The sequence below is a fragment of the Lycium barbarum genome, chromosome 9 (genome assembly GCF_019175385.1).
Source record: "Lycium barbarum isolate Lr01 chromosome 9, ASM1917538v2, whole genome shotgun sequence".
Taxonomy (NCBI): Eukaryota; Viridiplantae; Streptophyta; class Magnoliopsida; order Solanales; family Solanaceae; genus Lycium; species Lycium barbarum.
Window position 1 is genome coordinate 111014251 of NC_083345.1, and position 18222 is coordinate 111032472.

An 18222-nucleotide genomic window follows, 5' to 3' on the forward strand; every position below is an offset into this window, starting at 1 on the left:
AACCAGAACTCAAAGTCTGATTCCCGATAAATATCTGAGCAAATATAGATGCAATTGGGTCGTGGTTTCTGCATGTGACGTAGCTCTACGAGTCTAGTTTCCGAAACATCAAGCGGATCATGATTTTGACGTTCCTACATTGAGATATGAATTTTCTACCACAGACATGCAGAGCTGTAAGAAAGTGACGAAAATACATATGGAAGAAGAAAATTACCTGATAGAGATGGGTCGAACCAGCTCGACGATGCTTCAAATTGACGCTCAAACACCAAGAGAAGGCGGTGTATTTATAGATGTCAAAATCTGGTTCCTACATAGACTACACAAAGAAATCCTTGTTCTAGTTGGAATCTAATCATGGAAAGTTTAGGCTTATGTATGGAAAGTTCAGATTCTCTCCTAATAACTCAAAGAAGTACCATGCAAATATGGAAAGTATATGAGAGATATGCATGTTGATGGTATGATTTGGTTGGGACTAAAAAAAAAAGGGCTACAGGGATTTTCTAATACGAGTTTTAGCCATGTGCTATGCTCAGGACTAAGTCATACATTGTCTACGGGCCATTCTCTTGATACACATTATGCCCCTTGTGTAGTTGTCAAAAAAAAAAAAAAATTGGCTACATATTTCGACAAAACTTCATTTTCCCAGCTATTGATAATAAAGGAATACCATGCAATATTTTCATAAGCCGGAAACACCGCAAATTAAAAAAAAAATGAGTTGGGGAAAGACCAAAAGCTAATTGGACCTCTTGCAAATTAGAGAATGCCACCGCAGAAAAAACACTTGTGGACGATCAAGTTGCGGCAGCATGGAAGAACTTGAGCGTAGTTATTTCTTATCACATTTCAAATATTTTGGGGGGAAATCAACTAGATGGAGTAAAAAAAAAGTGTTTGCTTCACGAATACTTCAAGTCTCGTCTCTAAAAGGCCCAACAAGTCATGCACCTCAACCAGCCTTGAAGCAGGGGGCATTTGTAGGCACTGAAATTTAGTCGGACTTAAATTCACAAATTAATTGGGATCATATTCCAAATTCGAGATGTATTGGTCCAAACAAATATTATGGGCTAATATAATTGAATTAATTGATTTAGTCCAGTTGGTATGGATTTAATTGAAGGACCAATTCAATTGGGCTAGTCTATCTTGTCGGACTTCACATGATGAGCCCACTCTATCAGCCCAAGGTCCATGCCACGTGTCAAATGATGTGGCGCGCCAAGTCAAGTCAAGGACCAATAAAATCATGCCACGTGCATAAGTGACGCAGCATGTCAAGTCAGTAGATGAACCAATCAAATGTCGCCAAGTGTTAAAATGACATGGTTCAACCAATCATATACAAACCCTAGCTCTCCCCTGCAACTATAAATAGGGGTCTTCACAAAGCCAAAAAAAAAAAGGAGAAAAAGAAGAAAAATACATAGAGAGGCTCTCAGCCGCAAGTCTTCCGCATACTAAGAAGTCTTCACTCCAAGTGGTGAGCCGCAAGTTTCCATACCTCTACGTTTGTGATTAAAGCTCGGCTCCGCATTCGTAGTGAAATATCAACAACAACTGATTTGTCCATTCAAGAACAAGCAAAGCCCTTGATTGACGGCCGTATCGTGAGGAGAAGAATAAGATGATTACATCTTTTTGTTTAACATTTCATAAAGATTGTAACCCCCGCACAAATTTTTGAAATCAAATATTATTTTTTGTCGCTATTTTTCTTGTCTTGATTATTATTTTCAGGAACGAAAGATTAGTCGTTACAGACACCTAACACTGTTTACATGACTATATAAACCCCAGCTTGTTAGATGCTCAAAGCATCAAGAAAACCTTAATACTTTGAGCTATTAATTGATAATATTTGCTACTTTTCTAGTGCAAAAAAGAAACTCCAATTATCTGAAATGACAATTACTAATGAACCAGTATCTGCTGAGGTGGGAGAAATGGTGACTATTCTAGCATTGATGGAGGTGGCATTAAAGGAATCATTCCTGGTACTATTCTTGCTTTTCTTGAAGGCCAGCTCCAGGTAATATATATATATATATATATATATATATATATATATATATATATATATATATATATATATATATATATATATATATATATGTGTGTGTGTGTTAGATTATTTAAATATTTAGTCAAATATATTCTGTAATCTTCTATTTTAGGATAGCGTATGTTAGAATTATTTAGTCAAATTAGTTCCTAATTTATAGCCTACAATTATGTTGTAAATGTTGTATATCAACCCATTCAAGGGAACGGAATAATCAAGGAAAACATTCTCTTACATGGTATCAGACTAGGTTTCTCCTAAAAACCCTAGCATCCTAAACCCTAGCCCTTAGCCGCCGACCCCTCCCCCCCCCCCCCCCCCCCCTCTCTCTTTCGTTTTCCTCCCCTTCGGCTCTTCCTCCTCCTTTGCTCAATGGCTGAAGCATCCAAGTTGCATCCTGCGACTACAGTCACCAATATCAAATCATACATTCCTATTGTTCTTGACTAGAAGGAATCCAATACAATAACTGGGCTACCCTCTTCAAGCTCCATTGCCGAGCAAACTTGGTGATCGACCACATCCTCCCTCCTGCCTCCCCCACCGAGCCACCACTGGCAACTGCAGCCGAGAAAATTGCTACAAAGGCTCTATGGGAACGGCTAGATGATATTGTTAGGAAATGGATATATGGTACGATATCGAATGATCTTCTCAACACGATCATTCATCAAGAGGACACCGCCGCCGAGGCATGGAATCGTCTTGTTCATCTCTTTCAGGATAACAAATCGGCTAGGGCTCTTGCTCTTGATGCAAAATTCACCAACACCAAATTGGTGTATTTTCCGAATGTGAAAACATACTGCACCAGGCTAAAAGTTCTTGCGGACAATCTCGCAAACGTCGGCCACAAAGTTTCTGACGAATGACTTGTGCTTCGTCTTCTGCGAGGATTATCGGAGGAATATAAAACCTTTCGAACGACGGTACAGCACCGTACTCCTCTCTCATCTTTTGACGTTGAAAAAAAAATCAAAACTTTTCAATGTGACAACGGGCGTGAATTTGATAATGGTCCTTTTCATAAATTTTGTGAACAAAATGAGATGCTTTTCAGCTTTTCTTGTCCCCACACTTCCCCCCAAAATGGTAAGGCGGAATAGAAAATTAAATCCATCAATAATATTATTCGTACACTCCTTGCCCATGCATCTATGCCCCCCTCCTATTGGCATCACGCCTTGGCCATGGCAACGTACCTACACAATATTATCCCTTCTAAACTCTTAGCATATAAGACACCCACTCACATTCTTTATCAAAAGAATCCATCATACTCTCATCTCCGAGTCTTTGGCTGTCTATGCTTTCCTCTCTTTCCCTCCACATAAATTCATAAGCTGCAATCTAGGTCCACTCCATCTATTTTCCTAGGATATCCTTCCAATCATCGGGGGTACAAATGCTACGATTTATTGAGCCGAAAAAATAATCATAGCCCGGCATGTGTGGTTTGATGAAAGTTCCTTTCCATTTTCACAAATAAATACTCCATCTCCTACCTCATATGAGTTTTTGGGTGATGATAATTCCCCATTGAGAATCCATTTGTTGCATGACCAGGCCACTGCTCCGCCAATGCAGCCCCCTCCCTTTCCTGCAACCCACCACCCGAGCTCGCCCACCTCCTCTCCTTCATCGTCGACTGCCCAGCAGTGCACCCCCACTGCCCCAGCTGCCCGCCAGCTTCTTCCTCCTCCTGCCATGGCCCAACCAGCAGTCCCCCCACTGCCAGTCCCTCCTTTTCCCTCGCTGCCCCACTACGGCAGCAGCCCCCTCCCTGCCAGCCCCCCACACATGGGATTTTTAAGCCGAACTTGAAATACCATAATCAAGCCTTAGTGCCACCAACAATTCCATCTCCCCCATTCCTCGGAATCCCGTTAGTGCCCTTAATGACCCGAATTGAAAAAATGCTATGCAAGATGAATATAATGCTCTTGTTAATAGTAAGACTTGGGAGTTGGTCCCTCATCCTCCAAATGCTAATATTATTCGGTCTTTATGGATTTTTCGGCATAAAAAGAAATCTGATGGTTCTTTTGAGAGGCATAAAGCCCGTCTTGTAGGTGATGGAAGGTCTCAACGGTAAGGTGTTGATTGTGACGAGACTTTCAGTCCGATGGTCAAGCCGGAAACTATCCGTGTGGTTCTTACTATTGCTTTATCTCACTCTTGGCCCATTCACCAACTTGATGTAAAGAATGCTTTCTTACATGGTAATTTGAATGAGACCGTCTATATGTATCAGCCTCTGGGATTCCGGGATCCGGCTCGTCCTGATCATGTCCGTCTCTTGCATAAGTCTCTTTATGGTTTGAAACAGGCACCACGAGCTTGGTATCAGCATTTTGCTGAATATGTGGCAACCATTGGTTTCTCGCATAGTACATCTGACAACTCTCTCTTCACTTATTGTCGTGGAAAGGATACTGCTTACATTTTGTTATATGTGGATGATATTATTCTAACTGCATCTTCAGACTCTCTCAGACTCGGTATTATGTCCAAGTTAGCTAAGGAATTTGCAATGAAAGACTTGGGTCCGTTGAGCTATTTTTTGGGGATTGCAATCTCCCGGAACTCCCGGAACAAAAATAGCCTATTCATGTCTCAGAGTTCTTATGCAGAGGATATTCTTGACAGGGCAGGCATGTCACAATGTAAGCCTTGCCCTATTCCAGTTGATACAAAAGGCAAACTTAACGCCACTTCGAGCGCCCCGTATGAAGATCCTACGAAGTATCGTCGTCTGGCAGGTGCTTTGCAATACTTGACATTTACTCGGCCAGACATATCATACGCGGTCCAACAGGTTTGTTTGTTTATGCATGATCCCAAAGTCGAGCATATGGAAGCATTAAAACGCATTTTGCGTTACATTCGAGGTATGATTGACTTTGGTACACACTTATACAAAACCTCTCTCCAGTCACTACTTTCATATACAGATGCTGATTAGGGAGAATGTACAGGCACTCGACGCTCCACATCGGGTTATTGTGTATATTTTGGGGATAACTTGATTTCTTGGTCTTCCAAGCGCCAACCTACTCTATCTAAGTCTAGTGCTGAAGCTGAATATAGAGGGATTGCTAATGTTGTCTCTGAATCTTGTTGGATTCGTAATCTGTTGCTTGAACTCAATTGTCCTATTCGTAAAACAACTTTGGTCTATTGTGACAATGTGAGTGCCATTTACTTGTCTAGAAATCTAGTACAACATCAACGTACCAAGCATATTGAAATGGACATTCACTTTGTTCGTGAAAAGGTTAGACGTGGAGAGGTTCGTGTCCTACATGTTTCGTCCCGTTATCAGATTGCCGACATCTTCACCAAAGGTCTTCCGCGCATACTATTTGATGATTTTCGGGATAGTCTAACAGTTCGTAAACCTCCCGCTTCGACTGCGGGGGTGTGTTAGATTATGTAAATATTTAGTCAAATATATTCTGTAATCTTCTATTTTAGGATAGCGTATGTTAGAATTATTTAGTCAAATTAGTTCCTAATTTATAGCCTACAATTATGTTGTAAATGTTGTATATCAACCCATTCAAGGGACAGAATAATCAAGGAAAACATTCTCTTACAATATATGTAATGAATACAAATGTTTTTACGTACTATATATGAGGTACTATTATGGTGAAATTAAAGAATGAAAATAACAATTATTTCTTGCACAATATAATAATTAAACAATATGACGAATACAAGAAATTAAGCTATTAAAAGGAACTAAACCTATTTAAGTTTTTTATATAAATATCTCTGATTAATGCATCTTCATTTTTGAGCCAAGACTTAGACAAAAATAAATACGCAAGACTTGCAGATTATTTTGATGTGATTGCAGGAACAAGTACTGGTGACATGGTGACCACTATGCTAAGTTCTCCTAATGAAAATAATCGTCCGTACTTTGCTGCCAAAAATATTGTGCCGTTTTACTTCGAGCGTGGAACTAAGATTTTCTCACCAAAGTACATATTATTTTTATATATTTATGGACTTTATTTTTCATTTGATCCATTCGATCATGATTATATTGCTTTCAACATGGATATAAGTAGAGGTATTAATATGGGTTTGGCTCGCGAGGCCGACCCAACCCAATCCTTTATTTAAATAGAGTTGGACTAGGATTTCTTTGGCCCATATAGAAGTGAGGCTCAAAAGTCCAGCCTCTCTTGGCCCGCCGGCCTCAAGGGCTGGCCTTCTTTGGCTCATATAGAAGTGAGGCTCAAAAGCCCAGCCTCTCTTGGCCCGCCGGCCTCAAGGGCTGGCCTCTTTGAGGTCAGAAAAGAATAATAAATTAATTAATTTAAAAAATATATAAGTAAATTAAACAAAAAGATAAAAAGTAATGAGAAAAAAAGAATGTACTTACTACTAAGTAGTAAATTAGAAACTAGAGTAATACTTTTTAGTCTTAGAATTTATATTATGTTTAATTTCTTTTGAACGTGATCTGAGTGATCAAAAATAATAATTTATATTTGTTCTCTTAAATTTTTTTGTTCTATGATATGAATTTGCGCAAGAATGGGTTGCAGAAGATTCTATTTCATATTGCAAAAGTTTCATGTTCAAATTGTACCAAAAATCACTTAGAAAATATTATTTCGGAAGACGAAAAAACTTAAAGAGCTGACCCGTCCTAGCCCGTGGCCCGCTTAGGGATGGGTTGGGCTGTCATTTTGCAAGCCCTTCAATTAAAAGGGCCAGCCCGTCCTAGCCCATTTAATTTTTTGACCTTTTAAGGTTGAGTTGGGTTGGGCGAGCCAACCCATATTGACACCTCACATGTAAGTAATAGATTTGGTTTCAATTGCAGAAATGAAACTAGTGACGGCCCCAAATATGATGGAAAAGATCTTTCACAAAATTCTGCGAGATGAGTTGGGAAATACTCGTTTGAATCAGACTTTAACACATGTCATCATTACATACTTTGACATCTACAACCTTCAGCCAACAATATTCTTCAAGTTGGAGGTAACTTCAAATATAAAGTGAATATAAAGGCAGAGCTATGAGCCTTAAGTTAATCTCAACTGACAAGTAAACACTTCAATTTTGAGAATGCACATGTAAACACATTAACTCTCCGTTGTGTCTCGTGGACACCCGACGCTGACGGGGCACATCATTTTGTAAGTTGGAATGTTCAATTGACATAATCAAGATGAGTCGAGGTGTCTAAACAATTAACAGTAACGATCAAGTTTAAGTGTCTATTATAGTTAATTTAAAATCCGATAAACTTTCTTTTCTAGAATTCAGAACTTAAAAACTCAATAGTTTAATTCGTTTGTATCTTAGCGAAGAATTTATATTTTATTTATATATGGTAAATTAGTAACTAGTGTTCTTTATTTTGAAACAAATATACAGATAGAAAAATCACCTTACATGGATGCTAAGATGTCTGACATATGCATCAGCAGATCGGCAGCTCCAACTATGTTCCCTCCATATTACTTTGAGAATGATGATGGTCAAGGCAATATGCATAAGTTCAATGTGATTGATGGTGCTGCTGCAGCCGACAATCCGGTACATTAATTTCTGAATATTAATTCTTCTGCTACTCTCAAAAAATTACTCCTTCCATTTCAATTTATCTTATGATATTTTATTTGGCACGGAATTTAGAAAAAAAATAAAGATTGTAAAACTTATTGTATAATTCATATATATGTGTGACTGTAGTCATTAAGGCAAAATGAGCATTTTAAAGTTATATGTACTAAATATTAAAGATGTCATTCTCTTTTACTAACTCAAAAAGAAAGAGTCAAGATGTCTCACAAATTGAGAACGAGGGAGTAAAATATACTCCCTTCATCCCAAATTTATGTGTCACTTTTAATTTTTCAAGAGTCAATAGGACTAATTTTAGAAGTTAAATTGAATTAGATCAACTTAATATTTTAAAATTAAAATTTAGATTTCAAAAATTATACAAAAAATACTATACTATAAGTTACAATTTGTCTCATATCAATATAATTTTTTTTTAAAATACTCCTTTCATCCACTTTTACTTGTTCTCTCTACTAAAAATAGGTGTCTAATACTTTTACCTGTTCAGTTTAAAAACAAAGAGATAATTTATCATTTTATACTTATTTTACCCTTATTATAGGCAAACTTACAGATATAACTACCTTCTATGAGGATTTTATCATTAGTAGCTATCATTTTCCAAATTACAATTCGTAGCTTACTTTTAAGCAAAAGTTGTGTATTTCGCGTGTATTTTGTGCATTTGGGCAAGATTCCCCCCTTGCCCGCCTAGGTTCGAACCCAGCCAACAACATTACTTTTCATACATATTTTTTCTAGCTTCTTCTCCTTGTATTTTGAGTGTATTTTCGTCATATGAATTTGGCTCATATTGTATCTCATATGTATTTGATGTCACATGTATTTGATGTCATGTGTATTTGAACTTTATTTGGATATATGTCATATGTATTTGGCTCATATCTCTTGTATCTCATATGTATTTGAGCTTCTTGTCTTGCATCTGAATATATATGAAGAGACAAATACGTTCATATACAAGACACTCAGACCAAATACGTATGATGAAATACACTCAAGCCAAATACATATGACGAAATACACTCAGGCCAAATACATATAGATACAATATGAGTCAAATACATATGGCGAAATACACTCAAATTCAAGAAGAAGAAGCTAGGGAAGTATGCAAGAAAAGAAATATTGTTGGCCGGGTTCAAACTTGGGCGGTGGGTGAGAGCCTCGCCCAATAACCACTCCAACTTAATGTATTTTGGTGTAGCTACGAATGGTAATTTACAAAATCACTGTAGCTACTAAAAATAAATAAATTAAAAGATAGTTATTATCAATAACTACCTCTTAGAAGAAGCTACACCAAGTAAAAATTCCTTATTAAGCTTTAATTATTCTTAATTCATTTCCAACATTAGGCGACTTATAAAAATTAGGGGTGATATGGTAAGATTATAATTTTATTTATCGCTTCTTAAGGGTGTGTCAAGTCAAACATAGACAGGTAAATATTGGTCAAAGTGTACACATACTCCCTCCTTCCCATATTAGTTGTCAAGATTACTTCAAATACTTGTCTCAAAATACTTGCCATTTTACAAAACGAAGATGAAATTAATAATTTTTATCTCATATTATTACCCTTAATATAAATTGTTCTTGAAGATAATCAATACTCCCTCTGTCCAATTTATGCGATACACTTTTTTTTTAGTCTGTCCTAAAAAGCATGATACATTTCTATATTTACAAATAATTTTACTTAAAACTTCCCCATTCACCCTTCATGAAATGATTTACAGTCACACAAATATCTATGACTTGTTTTAGATCACAAGTTTCAAAAGTCTTCAGTTATTTCTTAAACTCCGTGCCTAATCAAACTACAAAACAATAGCATACCAAGTGTAATCTCACAAGTGGGGTCTGAGAAGGGTAGGATGTACGCAGACCTCAGCTCTACTTTTGTGGGGTAGAGAGGCTATTTTCGATAGACCTTCGGCTCTGTGCCTAATCAAACTATATCACATAAATTGAGACGAAAGGAGTATCAACTAGAGTGCAATTTATTGAAGAGAGATAAGGATAAGATAGTAAACATACACTTTTTATTTATGATTTCTTAAAAGGCATGTAAAAGCGAAATGTAACAACTTATATTAGACTGAGGGTCTAAATCTCGAAAGCGAAAAATACGAGTAACTTAAAATCATTTGATGCTATATAGGCGTTAATTGCCCTTAGCACAGTAACGAAACGTGCTGCGGAATTTGATCCATCATTCGCAAAAATAAAGCCAATGGACGTGAAAAGGATTTTGGTGCTGTCATTGGGCACTGGTGCTGCAAATTATGAGGGGAAATACAAAGCACAGGACGTAGCTAAATGGGGTGCTTTAAGCTGGATAAAACAAGATGATGGTACCACCCCTATAATTGATATTATTTCTGCAGCAAGTCATGCTATGATTGATGATTTCACTTCTACCATCTATCATGCTCTTGATGCTGGGAACAACTATCTCAGGATTCAAGTAAGTATTCATCTAGCTCACACACTTCAATATAATATTAGGGTACGTAGTGGTTGTGGGATGCAAAATTCACCGTAATCACTTATTGTCAGAAAGAATTTTCATGTGTTTGGCCCTCACGCCCGCGTATGAGGTGACGTGTTGAAAATATAATTAAATAAATTAAGTTTTTAGATGATAAAGGCACACACTTCAACGGACGAAACTGTCAAATACTGCTAAATTGCAAAGTGTTTTCTGTTAAAATTACTTTTCGAAAGATAAAAATACATTTGAAGAGCAGTCGTTTGTGTTTGGCTAGTCAATTTTAAAAACACTTTTGTCAATTTTAGGGCACTAAGTTGTGTTCAGTCAAGGGGTTCCAAAAGTGCCCCCGGAAAAGCTAAATTTTTCATAATATAAAAATGGTTTCTGCTACAATTGGAAAACATTTTTTATATATATAAAAGCTTGACGAAAAACCTCAAATCTCTAAAATAAGCAGTTTTAACTTCCTAAAAGCTTGGTCAAACAAGCTAAAATTTAAGAGTAAGTATCATTGCAAGTATAACTAATGGTTTAATAGAAAGGTAACTGTCTCTTTTTCTTCTTGAATTTGTTGGCATGACGTCAATTGTACCCCCAAATTTTTTGATTTTTATCTATAACAATATTTTACACATCTGTTTGTTTCAATTCATTCATCTTACTCTTTTTGGGTAATTTGCTTTAAAAAAAATGTCATATTTTATATTTAGTGACACTTTAATTCCAACATCTCACGTGGTATATTTGAAATCACAAGATTCAAAAAAAAAAACATTTTAACATATCGTACATATTTTTAATTGGTGTGAAAACTTTCTTCACCATTCGATGATCCCCTCCTTTTATTTCTGTTCCTTTCTCTTGCTTACCCTATAGTTTCTAGAGAATAAGCATTAATTAAAGCAGATTAACCTTAAATAATTTATTACTCCTTATATGTAATACCAGGAACCGGCATTAAAAGGCTCAACTACCATAATGGATGATGCTTCAGTGGATGATATGAAATTACTGGTCCAAGTTGGTGAAGACTTGTTGAAGAAACCAGTTTCCAAGGATGATCCTGAAACCAATGAGGAAGCTCTGAAAAGGTATAACACATTCTTTATCTATTAATTAGAGTACTATGTTTTGGTCGAGTTATAAAATCTATTTTATTTTATTAATGAATGATTATTAGATAAGTCAAGTGAAGAAAATTAGTTGCAATATATTAATAGTAGTTAGATGACATAACCTTAAAAATGTATATAACAACATCAAGATCAACAACATACTCAGTATAATCCCACAAATGGGGTCTGGGGAGGATAGGATGTACGTAAACCTTATCCCTGCCTTTGTGGGGTAGAGAAGATATTTCCGAAAGACACTCGGCTCAAAGAAATGAAAAGAGAAGAAAAGAAGAGAAAGGAAACTGAAGAGAACAGAAAAGGAATTCGAAGCAAACACAAAAAATGTAGCAGTAAAATAACAAGATACAACGCAAATGTTCAACAGATGGTAATGTACATCAAAGAGTAAGAAACTACATGATTACTAAATAATATTGCTAATTACAAGATGCAAAACAAATGCAGCGACAAGTAGTAATAGACATCGAAGGTAAGTTCCTGGTAAAGCCAAAACCTAATTGTAGATATTGATTTTTAAATGCATGTATTGCTCGTTAAAAAACAATAGCAAAGACTAGCCCACTTGTAATTTATGGCACTTCATATAAGTGAATAATTCATTTCTCTCGATTTGAGACCAGAGGGAGTATTAAGTAGGAGTGTTATTTTCTTAACTATTCAAGATTATGGTCAAAGGTTTAATAATTCAAAGTCAAAGTAATTTTCTATACAATGTGTAGTCTTTAGCTTGTATATGCTACATGATGTATCGTTAATCGTAGGGTTGTACAGGGCAAACCGATAAATCGCACCAAACCGACAAACCAAACCAAACCGAAAAAAAAAACCGACTAGTGGTTTGGTTTGGTGTTTGGAAAAAAAACCCGACCATTATAGAGTTGGTTTTGTTTTAACTAAAAAAAGTCAAACCGACCCCATTATAGATATACTACTTTTAATGTTATACATAAAAATATTTATTAAAACGTAATTTATAAATATTTTCTTAAAAGTTTTCATAATTTTTGTTTTCTTTCTTACATTTAGATTTGGACTTAAGAAGCCCATCTAAATAATATACAAAAAAAAGCCCAGAAGGAAATGAACATCAGAAGTTCAAAACATGTTATGTAATGCAAATGTAACTAAAAAACCCTATTCGGCCACATACCCCTTCTCCCAAAATCAAATCCCTTTCTCATTTCACAAAAAGTCATTGTTCGCCTTTTCTCATTTCACAAAAAGCCATTTTTCTTCCCTCTTTTGCTTTCCTCTCAAATCAGCAACCCTACAAGACTCAACTTTACACTGTAAGCCTTTTGTTTTTCCTAATTAGCTTTAAGGTTTTACAAATTTATTTATATTGCTATCAATTTGTTGATTTATTACAAATTACAACTTTTTTATTATATACAGAAATTGTCTTTCGCGATGGAAGCTACAACTTCTGGAACTAAATCGCTAGTGATTGACAACAACCCTCCGATTGTGCCAACAGAATCTCAACAACAACAAGGTAAGAACATTCCTCATCGACGCACTCCTCCTAAAAAGCAAAAAACAACAACTCCTAAAGAACCTTCTAAATCTGGGAATAGTGGTAGAGAGACTTCCAAGATTTGGGATCACTTCTCCAAATTTAAAACTAAAGGAGGTAAAATTAGGGCGAAATGCAATTACTATCCAAAAACATTTGCTGCCGAAAGCAAGAATGGGACTACTACATTATGGTCACATCTAACTGTTAAATGTAACAAATCTCCCTTTAGAATCGTTGATGAGACAAACAACATTAAAACCTATTAAAGAAGGGTGGACAGAAGGTCTTTCAGGTTCTAATGAAAGGTTAGTGTATAATGCGGATGAAATTAGGAGGGCCATTGCTGAATTTGTAATTATTGATGAGCAGCCATTTAGAGTTGTAGAGGGAGAAGGCTTTAGGAAATTGATGACTAAAGCCTTACCAAATTTTGAACTACCTTCTCGTGTTACTGTTGCAAGGCATTAATGCTTGAGGATTTATCAAGAAGAGAAAGATAAGCTTAAATATCTTATCAAGGACCAACGTGTTTGCCTTACTAGTGACACGTAGACATCACTCCAAAATTTGAGTTATATGGTTGTCACCGCACATTGGATTGATGACCGATGGAATTTACAAAAGAAAATTCTGAACTTTTTTCCAACACCAGATCACAAAGGCGAGACTATTGCTAAGGGAATTGAGGAATGCTTATTGGGTTGGGGCATTGATAACTTGTTTACAGTAACCTTAGACAATGCGACTGCCAATGATGCTGCCATTAAGCATGTGAAGGTGCTAATGGATGATTGGAATGGGGTAATACTTGGAAATGAATTTTTACATGTTAGGCGTAGTGCTCACATATTGAACTTGATTGTAAAAGAAGGGTTAGATGAACAAATTGAACCCGTTTCCCATGTAAGGAATGCGGTAAAATATGTTAGATTTTCTCCTTCAAGGTTTGCTTCTTTTAAGTCATTTGTTGAAAAAACTAAGATAGACACTCATGGTCTTGTGAGTCTTGATGTTGAAACAAGATGGAACTCGACATATACAATGTTAGATATAGCTATAAAATTTTAAAAAGCCTTTACAAGAATGTATCTGGATGACTATAAATACCAAAAGTATTGTCGAGAAATAAGTGCATTAAGAGGAAATCCATTAGCAAATGACTGGAAGAATGTGAGAGCTTTTGTCAAGTTTCTTGATCTTTTCTACTAGATCACTTTAAAATTTTCAGGGACTTTGTATGTTACTTCCAACTGTTTCTTCCATGAATTTTTTACTCTTCGAAGTTCTATTAAAAAGTATTCTACATGCGAAGATCTTATTTTGGTTGATATGGCAGACAGGATGAAAAGTAAACTTGAGAAGTATTGGGGAAATTTTGAGAATATGAATATGTTATTGCTTGTTGCTGTTGTGTTAGATCCCAGATATAAGATGAAGTATGTAAACTTCACTCTTTCCAAAGCATATGGTCCTTTGTTGGGAAGATTAAAGTCGGAAGATGTGGCAAGTGTTTTAACGCGTTTGTATGATTCTTACAGTAACTCTGTCGTTGATGCTTCTTCTAATGACAATATTGGAGGTGATACTAGCATGAGTGAAACCGATGATTTGTTGGAATTTGAGTGGGAGAAACATTTGGCAAACGAGGGAAATATTGCAAAAAAATCTAATCTTCAGATATACTTGATGGATGATATGTTGAAGAATAAAGATTTTTATATCTTGTCTTGGTGGAAAGTTTCGTCTAGTAAATATCCAGTTGTTTCAAAAATTGCGAGAGATGTTCTTTCTATTCCTATTTCTACTGTTGCATCTGAGTCGGCATTTAGTACAGGTGGTTGAATTCTTGATTCTTACCGGAGTTCTTTATCGCCAAAAATAGTAGAAGCTCTAATTTGTACTCAACAATGGCTACGATCACCTTTTAAATAATACAATTTTCACGACAGTTTGGAAGAAGTCCAGAACATTAAGCAAGTTGATGAAGGTATTGTCAAATAGCATCTGATGAATATTTGCATGCATGACCCTATTTTTTGATCCTGCTCATGTCCTGATGGTACTTATGAACTGCAACAGATATGCAATTCTGCATAATACTGCAAATTCATGTCACCAGATGCCAAAAAACAGCACTCCAATCTTGATCTTGCTCATGTCCTGCTCATCTTCAATCTTGAGCTTCCTAATTCCTGAATTCTTAATCCTTGTGTTGCCTCTAAACTTGCTGCATATGTGAAACCATGCAGCTTTGGCTTCCTTCTTCCATGCATAAACTGAATTGCACCAATACCATATAATACTTGTTTCCATGAAAAACTCCAATCTCATATCATTTCCACTTGAAAATGGATCAATAAATTAAAACCAAGATCAGTCATGGATCAGGTCATTTCTTATAACTTATAAGCATAAGTTCACCTATATCAACCAAATGACCTGATGTTCTGAATTATTTATGAAGCACTGCACTAGCCCATCCAATATTATTTCCTTATCTAACCATTACCAGTGCTAATAAATTACTTTCTGTGGATTCTGCATGATTGAGGTTTGCAGCCATCCTGTAATCTGTGTGATGCATCTAGGATCCATGAGAAAAATGAGTAATTCTTCCTTGAGCCTTTTTTGCCTCACATCATTTCCAGAAACAAGATCAGTGACACATTGTCCCTCAAATCTTTGGAATCCACGCAATAACTTCCTTAAAAAGTGGATATTAGCGAAAATCAGCTGCAGTAGTAGCAGAAGCAAAAAATATTTGGATTCTATGCCCAAACGCATATATGGTTTCTTTTACTTATTTCTCAAAGAGTTGTTGGTTTTCTTTTATGAATGGAGAAAGAAATCATGGACATATAGCAGACAGAGGGCAACCACCCTTTACAAAAATCCCATTTTCTCTCTGATGTCTCATTCTTACTTTCTAGGTTAAACTATGGTGAGGGTTCTGCTAAGACACTAATATATATATATATATATCACAATGCTCAATTCCCAAGTTCTTTTGCTCTTGCCATGGCCGATCAAGGGTACATTAGTGAAGGAAAAAGTAATTTCTTTTAATGGAGAAATTATAGGCCAACCAGAGAGATCAACCACCCTCCAAGAAATCATTTTTCTCTCTGTTGGCCTCATTCTTCCTTCTGGGAAAATCCTCATTGTTGTGCAAAAGACTTCTTTAGGGCTCAGATTTGCTATATACGATCTTGCAAAGAGAAAGTGACACGCCATGGCTGCAGACACCGGTTTGCAGACGATGTCATACTGTGTTGTTAGTCTTTTTGGAACCTGCAAAACAAAAAACAAGATTAGTAGAAATCAATATCACCATACTCTCCTCTAAAAGGACTTGAGTATGATGATAATCCCTTTTCCACTTCAAACCACCAGCTTCCATCATGAACTGCACTAGAAAAACTGATTCTATATCATTTCCTGCGAGAGGATCAATGAACCGGTTGCTACAGTTATACATGCACCACTAAGGTACATAGACAACCATCATCAACAAACCAAACAAGTCTGCAAACTGTTTTCCAAATGTACTTGTAGCCTGCAAGTACAACACCGGTCCTCCAATCTCATATCATTTCCACTTGAACATATATTCAATTTTTTAGAATCTGGTTATATTTTTATATTATTTATCCAATATATTAATTTATTCTTTTTCTTGCAGAGTATCGAGACGCACCTTTGAGCATTGATTAGCCAGTTTCGTTCATGATGCACTATCTGTGTGAGAATTGGTATGTTAATTGATTACACTATTCTTTTACAAAAGTTACAGGCTTCTTCTACAAAAAGTTGTTTTGTACAGCTTATTTTCTTTGATAGTTATGAATTGGCTAGCACTTATTCTCCTATATTATTTCAGTTGGTAAAAGCTAAATTAAATTTCTGCATATTTACATTGCTTTAGTTTCTGCAAGAGAGGCTGATCATTCAAGTATAATCATAAGAAATGAGTAAATAAACCAAGATCGTTATAAGCTCCTTTGGAAACCTTTATACCTCCTCTAGAACTACATCTGACTTCACTTTTTATTTTGCAGATGAGGAAATAGAACCATATATGCAGATTGCTTCCAACATTATGTTGCTTGAGTTTAATTGAGAGTTGAAACAACTTCAGTTGTAATAGTCTAGATGATTTAGAGTATACTCAAAATCTAAGGTGGATTTTTGTTTTTGCGACATCTGACATCCCATTTTTGTCTAAAGCTGTAGTTGCTTAATTTTATGGAAGAAACTATATTAGTTTTTGTTTATGTGTGATCAAGTCAATTGGCAGAACATATGGTTCCATTACGTGCGACATTTACCTCATATTTACATATCAAGCAGATTTGGATGGTGTTATGAACACCTTTGAGAGTAAAAATATGGCTATTTGACATTTTATGGCTATTTGACATTTTAGCTATTTGACATTTTAGTTATATTATAAAGTTAAAACTTCAAATAGTGTTCTGCCTCCATCTTATATGTTGATATTTTGTACTAGAACTCTTTTTAAGAAGCACTGCTCTGTGCTTTTCATTAGATACTATGAAAAACCCGAAAAATCCGAGAAAAATTGATATCGGAAAACCCGACTTTTATTGGTTTGGTTTGATTTATAGATTTAATAACCCGACACAAATGGTTTGGTTTGGTTTGTAAAAAATCCGAACCAACCCGGTCCATGTACACCCCTAGTTAATCGTATTAGGTTTTAGTTTTTTGTAAACTCTTATTGCTATTATAATAATTTCCTTTGTATGTAGGTTTGCAAAATTGCTCTTGGATAGGAAGAAAGCCCGAGCAATCAAAGCCCTCTAAATAATTCAAGATAAGGCCTTGGATAAGGGTGTCAAGTGGGCCGGGCCGCGCCATTTAAACGTGGGTCACAAGGGGCTGGGCCGGGCCATTTAAACGTGGGTCACAAGGGGCTGGGCCGAGGCCATTTAAACGTGGGTCACAAGGGGCCGGGATGGGGGCTGAGCTTGGAGAGGGAAAAGGGTGTCCGGCCCAGCCCACCCCGGATAGGGGCTACACCTCGGGCTAACCGGGCCGGGCCTTTTTTTTTTTTTTTTTTTTTAAAAGTTCTAATACAAAAATAGACATTTACATTTACTAATAATAATAAAATTAACATTTACATCTAATGATAAAATTGCTAAATTAAAAAAAAAAGTTTAGTCGTCGTCAAATTCAAAAAGCTAGCCGTTGTAAATTTAAAAAACTAGTCGTTGCTAATTTTATTTGAACCCCTAAATTTATGAATAACTTCACTTTGGTCATATTTTCAAACTATAAATACCCCTCCATTCTTCTTCATTTTCACACAATTCTTCCACAATTCTCTCTTTATCTAAATTTGTTA

The 18222-nt window shown here is 36.0% G+C and overlaps 1 pseudogene; it reads left to right on the top strand.

The window, feature by feature from the left end:
• Window positions 1-226: 226 nt before the first annotated feature.
• LOC132612166 (patatin-2-Kuras 1-like) lies at window positions 227-17678 on the top strand (annotated as a pseudogene).
• Window positions 17679-18222: the final 544 nt, after the last annotated feature.